Below are 12,174 nucleotides of genomic sequence, written 5' to 3'. Positions count from 1 at the left end.
ACCCATGATGTATTCAGTATGCCAAACACAGTAACACCAAGTCTCAAAATGGAGACGTTACTGGGCCCGCTTGAGCAAATCGATGAACGACGGGAGCACAGTGTTTTGTTTGATTACTAACCAAACAGACTTAAAAAGATAGCATATTATATTACTGTCACTGTATCACTGTCATTCCGTTGTTCGTGGATTTACTCGAGCAGGCACCAGTAACATCTCTATTCCTCCCAGCCCTGAGATTTTAGCAGCCTCTTCTTACTCGTCTTTTCCCAACAATTGGAGGCTCTTTCAGGGTAAGGGAATGAGACCTGTTGTTGTTACTCTTTTTGGCATATCGAATACGCCACAGGGAGCTTGCTAGGCTCTGTCCATGCAGGCAGGATACTCTTGGTAGCTTGCTGGACTCTCCGAGAGGCATATGTTTATATATTTCTCTCTGATTTGTTGCCTACTGTCTGAACCCCATCAAATATGATGTGGTAATTGTGGATAATGGGTAGGAAGTGCTTTATAATTGTCAGGCAGCTACGGTCCAGAAAGCAGCCTGGAGCGTTGCAGTGATTGGGTAGTGGAGGTCAGCTGCTGGGGCTGGGTCTCTTGGGGCAGGGAGGGCTCTCAGCTGCCCCATTTTGGGGCGCCCCGAGTGAAAACAGCCTGGTGCGGAGTCTGGTGGCATGGTTATGGGGGCCTCATTTTATACTCCCGTCTAGGAGGAGCAGCTGTGAGTTCTGGAAGGTGGCCAATGAGAAGGTCATCTGGTACTGGCAGGGTGTGGCTTATGAGTGATCCCTGGGTCACTGGAGACTGGGAGAAGCAGGCAGAGGATCTCTGGCCCCGGTCCATTGAGTCCAGAGTCCAAGGTCACAAAGTTCCACATTATCTGTGTTCCGTGGGACTTCATTTATATGTGAGGCTCGGCCTGAGCATCCGGAAAGCTGCCTGGAGCGTGGCGGTGGTTGGGTAGTGGAGCATATTTTATAGTTATGATTAAACATAGTGATTCATCCTAGGTACCCCTTGTTTTAAAATAATTTCTGGGTTAAACTCTCGTACATGTTTTTTCTACTTTTTTTCTTCATATGAGTAGATGTCTGCAAATGAGTAGATGTCTCACAATTATGGTGAGAAGTTTATTTGGTTGTTTAACTCCTGTCCACAATGTCTTGAATTTCCAAACTCACTGCTGAAGCAAATGTTTCTTGTTATGTCCTTCCATGTTGATTGTAGCTTGAAAAGAAATGAATCAGCAGTTTCTTTTATATTAATATTCTTTGATCTTCTCTATGGGCTGGAGCCATAGCACAGCAGATAGGGCGTCTGCCTTGCACGCGGCTGACCCAGGTTCAGTTCCTCTGCCCCTCTTGGAGAGTCCTGCAAGCTACCGAGAGTGTCTCGCCTGCATAGCAAAGTCTGGCAAGCTACCTGTGACATATTCGATATGCCAGAAACAGTAACAAGTCTCACAATTTGTTGTGAGACATTACTGGTGCCTTCTCAAACAAATTGATGAACACTGGGAGGACAGTGACAGTGACAGTTTGTCTTCATTGTCATATTTCTTTTTTTTTTTTGTCGTATTTCTTTTACAGTTACATTTTTTAGTTTCTTATAGTTTTAAATACTTTAGGCATCTTAACAGTTGTAAAAACTTTATTTAAATTTTTTGTTGTTTTCTCTTTTTTAAGTTGTTCATGATCGGGTTTTTGTCATATAATGTTCCAACACCCATCCCTTCACCAGTGTTTATTTCCCACCATCAATATCAGTGTCCCCAGTTTCCTCCCACTCCCCTCCTCTATGGCAGAAACTTTTCCTCTCTTTCTCTCTCTACCTCCCTCCCTCTCTTCCTCCCTCTCCTCCTTTTGGTATTATGGTTTGCAATACAGATACTGAAAGACTGAAAGGTTATCAGGAATCTATCCCTTTACTTAATTTCAACACTCAGTTTTTAAAAACGTTTAATCCTTTATATAATTAACTGTTCAAATATCAAAATTTAAATGAAGTTATTAAATGCATATAACCCCTATAAACACATTTGCACATAAACCATAGTTATCAACACTGATACATGTTCATCATTAAACATGATGAAAATGTTTGGCTCAATTTTAGAAAGATAAGATAATAGATAATCATAAATAGGTAAGATAGTCCTCCCTTTTATTTGCCAGTATAAAAATGATAAATACATGGAGTTTGCAGATTTTTCATGCTTGCATGTTCACTGGCTGTCATGGTTACCTGAAGGTTTGTCTAGTTGAACTTTGGGGGAACACATCCAAAAGCAGAACAATTGCTCTGCCATCTAGAATGCTGTTGGTGCGTGGAGGCAGTCAGTAAACATGGACACACTAAATGAATGTAACTGCAAATTCTAGATTTTAAACTCTTGTTCTCAGTAAGATAGTATTTTACTATACGCAGTCTAAACAATGCTACATACTGATTTGTTATCTTTTGAAAATACAGGACACAAGGAAAATTATAATCTTTTTTGCAAAGTGTACTAATATTAACATTGTAGTTCTAGTATTTTGTCATGCAAATTTTGTAAATCAGCTTTTTCAGTAGATGGACTTTTTTCTGTAATTAAGCATTGAACAAATTCTAAATTATTTTTTAAAGTTGAATTTTAGTTTCATTTTTAATTTTTCCTTCTTCTCATTGTGGTTTTTGGATTCCTGGGGAGCCACGCCCATGTGGGTTTAGAGCTTACACATTTTGGTTGCAGCATTCACATTTTTGAATTGTCCTCACTGAGGGGTGGCGCGTCAGGTTACTGTGCTCCTACTCTCACTTGCTATGCTCTCTAGGGGTCACGTAATTCAGCTGCAGTGCTTAACGTATGCTTCCTAGGGGTCATGCTGCTCTAGCTGTGGTACTTGTGCACATTCTGGTTGTACTACACAGTGTGAGGAGCTGTGATATTTACACCTACCCTCGCCCTTGCTTGTATTTCTTCATGGCACTGGCACATCTTTTAGTTCCAGTGCTTGCACATACCTCACTGCAGTAAGGATGCTGGGGATCACAGCATAGCTGCCAGGCACAAACAGAACTGTTTAGACTTCATTTGGTGCATGTGCAGCAGGGGATTGAACTCAGAGCCTCATGGCTGCAAGGCAGGCACTCTAAGCAGCTGAACTATCCCCAGGGCCCCTATTTTATTTAAAAGTTTCAGCAAAAATGTGATTTAAATGCAGAACAGTTTGATGGGTTTTTGCTAACATGTATTCCTGTCACTGACACTGTATTCTAGATAGAGAAAATTTCCATTACTTCTAGAAGTTTCTGGTAAATTACTTTGCAGTCAGTTCTTTGACATAATGTTTGGTTCCTTCAGTGACTAATCTGCTTTCTATCTCCAGATTGATTTTGCCCATTCTAGAATTACATATGTAGAAAATGGATCATAGAGTACATAATGCTTCCATCTGTGTCCTTCACACAGTTTTCTGTGGTAGTCATTAACCATTATTTATATGTAGTTTTCATGATTACTTATTATTCTAGTTTAATCATTGGAGATTAAATTTGTTCCCTTTTTTTTTTGTAGTAATAAATGAGCAATGATGCAAGTTTTTGTTTAGATATTTTGTTATTTAGGACAGTATTCTAGACGAGAAGTTACCAAAATTCTCTTTGGAACTATTCAGAGAACAAGTCTGATCAAAGCTCCATCTGCTTATACTTTATTCTCTAAGCACTGTAGCAAGTAAGTAAATCTTCCAGTTGTGACTTAATGGCTCTTGAAAGTTCTGCCTGCCAATGATTCCCATCATGTCCATCACACTTTTGTATCTAAAGCAGGGAACGTGACTACATGCCTAAGATGAAACAGAAGGTCCTGGAAGGAGGATCACTGGAACAGCACAAATGGCGAATATCTTGAGTGTTTGAGCAAAAAATGCTTTTTTTGGATTGAATTCCACCATGCTACTTGGATATATGCTTTTTGTATTTTTTATGTAAAGAATTAAAAGAAAATTAATAATTAAAGGCAATAGAATATCAAGTAGAATTAATGTTCTGGAAATTCTATTTTGTTTCTTTTTGGCTTTCAAAGCCATGCTCAAGGGGCCCAGGAGCCACTCCCAGTAATAGCCAGTTGGGCAGTGGCTTAGTGCTGTGATCTGAGGATGTTTTACTGCTCAGGTCCTTCTCTGCTGGGGTCCAGCAAGACCACCCTGGCAGTACTTAGGGAGAAATTCTATATGTCTTTAAAGAATAATTTGAATATAAGCACTTAGGGGTGAAGAATCAAAGGTGGAGTTCTTATATTGAAAAGATTATATTTTCTACTCATATTTAGTCATTGATTGTTTTTTCCCTCCCTCCCTTTCTTCCAGGTGTCTGCCTAAACTGGAATTTATGCTGTAGACAGTTCCTTGAGGATTTGGCTGAAAACCTAAGGTAAGCTGCTTTTTTGAGTCCATTTGCCTTTTAAAAAACATTTTATGAGAAAGTATTGTTTCTGAAATCTTGGAGGATTTTTTGGAGGGTGGGATTTTAGACCACAGCTGGTGGTGCTCAGGGGTTACTATGGGCTTCATGCTTATAGGTCACTTTTCTTATTGTCCAGGGGACCCTCTGGTGGCCCTCTGGTGCCAGGAATGGAACGAGCACCTCTGGCATGCACAGGATGCATTCAGTCCTTTGAGTCATCTCTCCAAGCCCCCGTTAATGAATTTTTTGTTTGTTTGTTTGTTACTGTTTGGGGGCCATGCCCTGACTGTGCTCAGTGCATAACCTAGATCTGTGCTCCAGGATCACTCCTGACAGGACTTGGGGGGGGGGGATGATCTTCTGTATCAAAGATTAAACCTGGGTAGGCTGCAGTGAGGCAAGCACCTTAATCCTTATAGTATCTTTCTAGCTCCTGTGTCTGAAAAATTTAGGGCACTGTCAAATATCTCTTTCCCTGAGAGTTTTAATAGGAGGCAAATATTATTATTACACAGTTAAATATATTGCGATTGCTTGCTTCATTATCTAAGACATGTGATTGAAAGAAATGAAGCTGTTACAAAGGTTTGTTTTTTTAATTTTTATTTTTATTGAATCACTGTGAGATACAGTTACAAAACTTTCATGTTTGAGATTCAGTTATACAATGATTGAACACCCATTTCTTTACCAGTGCAAATTTTCCACCACAATTTCCCCATTATCCAATGCCCCCCCCCCCCCCTTTTCCAGTCCTTGCCCTGCCTCTATGGCAGACAATTTCTGCGATACTCTCTACTTTTGCTAGAGTGCTCAGATGACCATCCATATATAGTGATGTGGATTGAACCAAAGTTGGGCAACTGTCTTACCTTCTATACTTACCTCCTTTTTAGGATTTGGTGGGTATTTTTTCTTGGGGTGGGGTAATTTCCCCAGGTGGTGTTTAGGAAGCCACTGGAACCACACGTGGGGCAAAGTATTCTTGCCTTATTCCTCATGGACTTAAGGGTTTTTGTGTTCAGTGCTGTCTCATTTACATGGTTTTGCTTTTTAACTCAAGGCAGTTATGTATGATAACAATCTGATTTTATTGGGGGCACACATTACAACAATATAAGCATATCATTTAATTAGCTGTAAAATGTAGAGGGGAAGTATGAACCACTAAGATGGGAATTTGGAGGTACAAATTGTCCTTCACAGCTGTCTCTTACTCCAGAGAAGGGTGTGTGTCGCATTCAGTGATTTAGGTTATGTCAAGGACACGTGCTGCTCTAGTAGAATACACTCAATTCTGCTTTGCTTATTATCTGCCCCCTCCAAAGAATAGTCTACTCTACATGCTACCCTCTATTGTATATCCTTGTACTGTGTTTATTTCCCTTTTATACTCCCAGAAGAGAAAAATACTTCTTTAAAAACATATCTTCGAGAGAGAGAGAGAGAGAGAACAAGGGGGAATGCACTGCCACCGAGGCAGGGTGGGATGGGGGTATGGGGGGTGGGAGAGATGCTGGGACCCGTGGTGTGGAGGATGGTGCTGGTGGAGGGATGGGTACTTGATCATTGCATAACTGAAACCCAAGCACAAAAATTTGTAAGTCTATAACTGTACCTCATGGTGTTTCACTAATAAAAAAAAAACAAAAACAAAAAAAAATATCTTCTCAGGAAATGCTAAGTGTTGACATAGCTTCTGCAAAATTTGCCACAAAGTACATGCTCTACAGTTGTCAAATTAAATTAGGGGGTATGAAAATATAACCATGATAGGTCCTATATTTTGACCTCACTAGAATAAATGGAGCAATAGCACAGCAGTAGGGCATTTGCCTTGCGCACAGCCAGCCCGGCCAATCTGCCTTTGATTCTTCCGCCCCTCTCAGAGAGCCCAGCAAGCTACTGAGAGTATCTCACCCGCACGGCAAAGCCTGGCAAGCTACCCATGACGTATTCAATATGCCAAACACAGTAGTAACAAGTCTCAAAAATGGAGACGTTACTGGGCCCACTCAAGCAAATCGATGAACAACGATTCATCAGTTCAACGATTCTGTCAGTGACAGTGACAGAATAAATGGTATGTGGTGGAATTTTTAGGAACGTGTCACAAAATGCCTATGTCAAAGCAAGCTATGTCAACAGGTTTTGATGTGATAGCTTACTTTGAAGGTTCCTAAGCCAGTACGTTGATGTGGCTAATACATTAAGAGATGATTTTGATCAAAGTATGCCAATTGTATGCCAAAGTATGCAAATTTTTCATTTTTGGAGGGAGCCACTCCTGGCTGTGTTCAGGGCTTGTTCCTGGCTCTGAGTTCAGGTAACATTCAAGTCATGGGGAGCCTGGGTCTATATGCAAAGCAAGCTCCTTCCTTACCAACTGCTCTCTCTCCAACCTCACGGCAGAGTTTTTTTAGATTTGTTTTTATTTTTGGTGCTGGGGATCAAATTTGGGGCCTCATCCATATAAAGTATGCTTTGCTGCTTTGTTCTGCCATCTTCCTGGCCCCAGTATAAAAAATACTTTGAAAGATTCTTCAGAGTGTATGGTCCAGATAGGACACAACTTGAGGAGAGGTAGACTTCAGAGAGGTTTTGCAGATAGGAGCTAAAGACTTGATTGATGTAATGGTTGGTACTCAGAGGGCCAGGAAGAAAGAGGGAACAAGCAGGAAAGGAATCACTTAGGCTTTCCAAGTTAGGTCATTAAGTGGATGGTGGTGCTATTTATTTCCAGTGCATGTTGAGGTTTATAAAGAATTGAAGGTTAGGAAATGGTAGGGTTTTGGAACATTAAGTTGAGGTTTCTCTGAGAAGTAGGGACATGCAGATCTGTGTGCAGATCTAAAAGAAAGGTGAGGTTTGAGAGATTTTAAGGCTACATTTTTAGAAAGTGGTTAAAGAATTTGCTCAGGATTTGATGATAAAACCTCTCAGTGCATTAGTGGACAGATACAGAAAAAGTTGCCGGGAAGGAGACCAAGAAGGAGAAACAATATTAACAAAGGATTTTACAGTATCACCCCAGCTTCATCCCTTCCTGGAGACCAAATTTTCTTTCAGCACCCTGTGTTTGATCTTTGTTTTCAAACATTCTTTTTCCCTTCAGTTTTATCTGCTGGGGAGATTGTATATTAAAATGTTTTATTTTCAAACTTGTTAGGTCTTTTAAATTTTCTGGTTTTTTTTTTCTGCTTAAAAACCGAACACTCGTTATAAAACTGGAGGGCATCATGTTAAGTGAAGGAAGTTAGAGGGAAAAGGGCAAATACCAGTTCTCTCATCTGATATATAACAAAACAACGTAGTAGACAGTGAATGATCCAGGGGGACAGAGAAGACAGACTGAGGACGCAGAGGGATTACACTCTAAGGTAATTTGCATATTCAAACATTCATTCACATATTAAGCTAAACATTTGTCAGGTTCCCCAAGCCTGCCAGGAGTGATTCCTGAATCAGGAGTAAGCCCCGAGTGCCTCCAGGTATGACCCCAAAACAAACGAAAACCAACCAACAAACAAAAACCCACAACTTATAAGAAGGTAGGAGAGGCTGTAGTGCTGAGCTTAGAAGAAAGTATTCATCTAGGATGGGAGGAAAAGCAAAAACAGAAAATAATTGTGGACGTTTGTAGGTAATCTTAATTTATCAGAGTATGTGGCATAGTGAAAAAACATAAAATAATTGATTTCAACACAGGAGCAAGGAGGTCAAGGAAGGCCCCAGAGTGTCACAGTAAAGATTTCGAAAAATTTGAGAATGTTAGGAATAGCGTTGGGTGGGGATGAATGTGGGGGATAATGAAATAGGATGGAAAAAAGTGAATGGATGCAGATGACAAACTTAGACTTATTGGCAGCTTTGTTTTGCGCCTTCCTAAGACCACTCTCCTTACTATGGATGTTGATACAAAGAAAAATGGAATACAATAAGATGGATGTATATACAGATGGATGTATATACATATATATATATTTTACATATTTTGACATCTGTTTATTTAGAGTTGATTTTTTCCAAGTAAATTGTTTAGCTTTTTGTAATTAATACTTGGAGTGCCTTTGCAGCAAAATGAAAGTCCAGGACCTTCTTTTTATGGTGATTTGGGTTGATATTGAATAGCAGTGCATGTGTTTATTGCTTCTATGCTTACAGTTGGATGGAAATTGGCCTCAAAGGACCCATGGTTTTCTTTGTCATTAGCCAACAGATGCTTGCTATAGTGTTTTGCTCATGGAGTCTTTATTTAATGTGAGGGTGATTCATCTCTGTACACTAATGAGAAGAATTATACTATCCAGTAGCTCATGTATCTATAATAAATATATGCCTTTAGCCATGTATTGATCCTTTACTGGATGCTTTTTTGAATATTTTAGCAAGCTATTATCAACACCTGGTTGCATATCAGTCTTTAAATTGCTTTGACTTTCTAATAAACTGATCTTGACTTTAGTATGTATGTATTCAGGGCTCACCGGAACTATATCCTATAGTGCGTTGGAACCATGGGGGGTGCAAGGGATTGAACCCTGGGCCTTGAACATGCATGACATGTGCTCTAACTATTTGAGCTAATCCTTGGCCTCATAGGGACTATTTTCTTTTCTGTCAAAAAATTACTTTAGAGTTCTTTATATATTAAAATGTTCAGATTTCAAATCACTACTATGTACTGATTCTAGGTACATACATGGTATGAAATTGCTAATTTGCAATGTTACTATTTAGTATTTGTTGTATATACACTTATATAGAATATATACTTAATAGTTGTATGTATACTTGTATGTTACATATATATTTTGTGACAATAGAAAGTTTACATTAGTATATGTTAATTTAAGCATACTTTTTTAAGCATAAATAACTTTTCTTATTGTGATAAAGTGTTCAGCTATCAACGAAGTTCCCAACTCTTCCACAGATGTTCCTTGACCACCACTTAAACCAAAGGATGCAGGGGGTGGAGGAATAGTACAGCAGATACGAGATTTGCCTTGCATGTGACGAACCTACGTTCAATCTCCAGCATCTCATATGGTTCCCTTCAGTAATTCCTGAGTGCAGAGCCAGGGGTAACCTCTCAGTTCACCCAACTCCTTCCCTCTCCTCCCCTCCCCTCCCCTTTCTTTCTAGATGGGAGATACATACAGAATGATCACTTCCGACCATCATTTTCATAATGGTCCCTTCTTTATCCCAGCTGCCTCCAACCCCGTTTGAGGCAGGCTTCCAACCATGGAGCAAACCTCTTGGCCCTTGTATCTACTGTCCTTAGGTAATAGTTTCTGTCACTGTCACTGTCCTCCCATTGTTCATCAGTTTGCTCGGGCAGGCCCAGTAACGTCTCCATTGTGAGACTTCTTGTTACTGTGTTTGGCATATCTGATACATCATGGGTAGCTTGCCAGGCTTTGCTGTGTGGGCGAAATACTCTTGGTAGCTTGCTGGGCTCTCCGAGAGGGGCAGAGGAATTGTGCCCACTTTGGCAGTATATATACTAAAAAAAAATTAGTTTCATACTTTTTTTTTATATCCCACAAATAAGTGCAATCATTCTGTGTCTATCCATCTCCATCTGACTCAGCATGCTACTCTCCATGTCTGTCCATTTATAAGTGAATTTCAAGACTTCATTCTTCCTAACGGCTGCATAGTATTCCATTCTGTGGATGTACCATAGTTTCTTTAACCAGTCATCTGTGGAAAACTCACTTTGACATGACCTGGAGATAACCTGAATTAATGACTCTCTCCTATGAACTGACCTACCTCATTTCCCCAGAGTCCCCTTCAGATGCCTGTCAAAATCCCTAACTGTTACCTGAGCTTCTGACTGACTGACTGTAAATCAGATTTTCATAGCCACTTCCTTTGGTTCAGTTTACTAGTGCAACTCATAGAACTAATAAAATCAATTTACTCACTCAATCACTCAATTTATTGCAAAGAATATTATTCAGTTGGAAGAGACACGTGGGGGAAGGTATGATGTATATCACTGTACCCAAATCTCCAAATATTATTACCAACCTGTAAATGCTCTGAAATTTTAGGGCTTTTGTTGTTGTTGTTTTGTTTGTTTTAAGGGTGCTACACCCAGAAGTGCTCAGGGCTTACTCCTGGTTATGTACTCAGGGATCACTCCTGGCAGGGCTCAGGGGATCATCTGAGGCATCTGGTTGGCTGCGTGAAAGACAAGTTCCCTACCCATTGTACTATTATTGTCCAGCCCCCAAATTTTCATTTTTTTAATGGAGTCTTCATTCCAAAAGCATGATAGATAAAATAATTGTCCATTGGGATTGGCCTCACTTTCCAGTTCCTCTCCCATGCTGGAGTCTGGGGATTAAACAGGGAGTTTTAATTCTCAAATCACCTCTGCTTTTCATTCTGAGAGCCAACTCTTTTCCTTGGTCTTACAGAAGTTATCTTTTGCACATAGCAAAAAAGATATCTTGACCATTATTTGATCTTAAAGATTGGGGATGTGGTGGGGTGGGTAGGAGGAGGTTTTGTTTTAGTTTGGGGGCCACACCCAGCGTGCTCAGGACTTAATTATTGACAGGCTTGGATGACTGTACAAAGTGCTAGGGATCGAACTTTAGGTCTGCTGCATGAAAGGCTAGTGCCTTACGTACTGTACAATCACTTCTGCCCAGTTTTTGTTTTTTTAAATAATGAATTAAAAGAAAAAAAAATACTTTTCTTTTAAGGTCAGGGATGTAGCTCAGTAGTAGAGCACTTGTCTTGCTTATATGAGTCCCTGCATTTGATTATAGCACTGCTAAAAAAATGAATAAAAAATGAGCTTGTCTTTGATTTGAGCTTTTTTGGGGTTAAAGACTAGATCTAGTAAATGCTTTTGAATGGCAGCAATGGAAACATTTGTCTTCATAGTATTAAAAATGAGTATTAATTGAAGAAAAGAATGATTTTTTATAAAGTTGTACTGTTGTGTTAATCCAGTTATAAGTAAGAAAGGCTCTTTCAAGAGAAGCAGCATTTAGTATTTGAGGTTTTATTCGTGATTTGGTTTCTAACTGGCTGACTGCAGTACCTTGTGTTTTCCTATGAGTCAGATTATCTCTCTTATGGTGGAGAAGACCTCAGATAATAAGCAGCCGCTTATTTCACTAGCAGAATGGCTTTATTCAGAAACAACAAAAAACAGTTTGAGAAGTGGGGTCTCATAGAGACATGTGCATACTTCCTCAGAGCAAACGAAGAAATGCCTTTATGTAGATTTTAGAGGCACTGTGAAAGGAGAGTCATTAGCAGGGAAAACTTGCCTTTCAGATGTAATGGCTTCTCATTTGCTGCTCTGCTATTCTGTCATTGGCTGGGATGTTGCTGGGCAAGAAAGAACTTCTTCCTCTTGGGGTTGCAAAGCAGAAGCATCTCTTGTCAGATGCAAAGCCTATTTTTTCTGGCCTCAGTCTGCAGTATGCATTGAGGCCATGCCCTCAAACAAACATTCCTTTTTAACTTCCTGACATTCAATGTCTTTTGCAAAAAAAGTTAACTGCATCTTCTGGGTGAAAGGGCTCTCTAAAATGCATTCCACGGGGCTGGAGAGATAGCACAGTAGGTAGGGCATTTGCCTTGCACGCGGCTGACCAGGGTTCGCTTCCCAGCATCCCATATGGTCCCCTGAGCACCTCCAGGGATAATTCCTGAGTGTAGAGCCAGGAGTAACCCCTGTGCCTCGCC

General features: G+C 40.1%; 1 protein-coding gene across 2 annotated transcripts in view; it reads left to right on the top strand.

The window, feature by feature from the left end:
* The window catches only part of PEAK1 (pseudopodium enriched atypical kinase 1), a 268,078-nt gene that overhangs the window by 46,995 nt on the left and 208,909 nt on the right, over nt 1–12,174 (top strand). For both annotated transcript variants that reach the window (XM_056128746.1, XM_056128745.1), the window contains exon 2: nt 4,353–4,416. The gene's annotated coding sequence lies outside the window, so the exon portion shown is untranslated. The remainder of the gene's footprint in view (nt 1–4,352; nt 4,417–12,174) is intronic.

This window comes from Sorex fumeus, unplaced genomic scaffold (assembly GCF_029834395.1).
Source record: "Sorex fumeus unplaced genomic scaffold, SorFum_2.1 ptg000067l, whole genome shotgun sequence".
Taxonomy (NCBI): Eukaryota; Metazoa; Chordata; class Mammalia; order Eulipotyphla; family Soricidae; genus Sorex; species Sorex fumeus.
Note: the sequence above shows the minus strand (reverse complement) of the source record. Positions and strands in the feature narration are given on the sequence as shown.